We start from the raw sequence: 1,683 nt of genomic DNA, 5'->3' as shown, positions 1-1,683 counted from the left end.
ATGCAGTCCCAATGAATCTGCAAATGTTTGGATGATCTAATTCTCTAGGAAAATCAATACAGACCAGAAAGATTTATCTGGGACATGATCTCCTAATTTCCACTTTAAAATTTGACCTAGTTTTTCGGACTACATAAAGGAACAAATATCTTCTTGGATTTAGGGTTGTACACAAAGCTCACAAATTCACCCACTGTGATCCAGCTCCAAAACAGAATAGCACATTTAGGAAAAATATGTTATTGTCATCATCATCCTTTCTGGGCCAAGCACTTTACTTCCATTATCTCTAATCTTCACAACCCTGATAAGTAGCTGAGATTCCCACACTAAATGAGGAAAATGAGGTTCAAAGAGCTGAAATAACTTGGCCAAGGTCACACGTGAGTGACAAGTCCAAATTCTAAACCTGCATTTGCCTCATTTAAAACTTTGCCACAGTGAATTCCAATACAAAATACCAATACAAAAAGAAAAATTCCCACTTGGAGAAAAGTTTCCTTTTTCTCAAAAGTGCTGTTGCTTTGGAAACAAAAGGCAATTTTCATGAACCAAGTAGTCACAGATTTTTCAGAGTCTTCCCACACCTGCTTCTCATATGTTTGTTTTTAAATTGGAATCCCCCCACCCCCACTCTGGGGGAGGGAAAAGGCTCTCCCTAAATCCCAGGCATGCGGCTGGCATTTCAGCATCATTAATTACTACATCTGCATCATCAGCACAGAGGCACAGGTGGTGCTTTGCATAAACCAAAGATTGACTTTAGATTGTCTAAGGGGAGTTTTCCAGTCATAACATTTTCTTCCATTCAAAATCCCACCATCATTTCAGCTTAAAGTTTCTTTCCCCATCATCAGTCCTTGGATTGGATCACCAATGTGAACAGCATTACTTTTCAGAACTGAGGATAGGAATACAGATGCTTGGTTAAGGTTCCAGCTGGTACATGAGGGGCCTCTGTCCTCTCTTCCCTCTCTTAGGGGTGCTGGAGGGAATGAGTCTGGTTTCTCTCTACCCTTTACATGCCTCCCACCAAAGGAGTGGCTTATCTGATTGCTGAGATCCTTGCACTCACGTGTCACACTTGCTAGAGGACAGCATCATTGTATTAAAGGCCAGGGGGCACATGCCGTGTGTCACATCACTGCCTTTTCCGTTTCTGCTCCCACATGGTAAGTGCCTCTGGACAGTCCTCGTGGGTGGAACAGGTCTGTCATTCTTCTTCTAGTTCTATCTGTGATTGGGTGGGTGAGGCAAGCCTGCAGTCCTGATACGTGGGTAATTAGAAAAGTGACTTTATGACTGCTCTACAGCCCAAGTCACTCACTGCTCACTCTCTAGTGTGCTGAGCATGTGAATCTGATGATTTATATTTGGGCTGGATGGAGGAAGCATGCACTTCAACTTCAGGCAAACATCAGGTTCTCCAAGCCAACTTTTACTAGCGTTCACTTTAGGTAGCAGGAGCTTGTCTAGGAAGAAAGTGGAACTTTCCTCCCTGGCAATTCCTGCTTGTGTGTTTTCCCCACTGGACAAAATCAGAAAGAAAAAGAGAGGGGAATGGCAACCTAAAAACCTGATAACTGAGAGTTCTTGGAAACTAGGCTCTGAAAATATTCTCTATCAACATTAGAATGGCACCAAGTAAAGAGTACATAGGAAATCCTTCCCAGCTGCAGGAGG

Source organism: Tamandua tetradactyla, chromosome 2, assembly GCF_023851605.1.
Source record: "Tamandua tetradactyla isolate mTamTet1 chromosome 2, mTamTet1.pri, whole genome shotgun sequence".
Taxonomy (NCBI): Eukaryota; Metazoa; Chordata; class Mammalia; order Pilosa; family Myrmecophagidae; genus Tamandua; species Tamandua tetradactyla.
Note: the sequence above shows the minus strand (reverse complement) of the source record.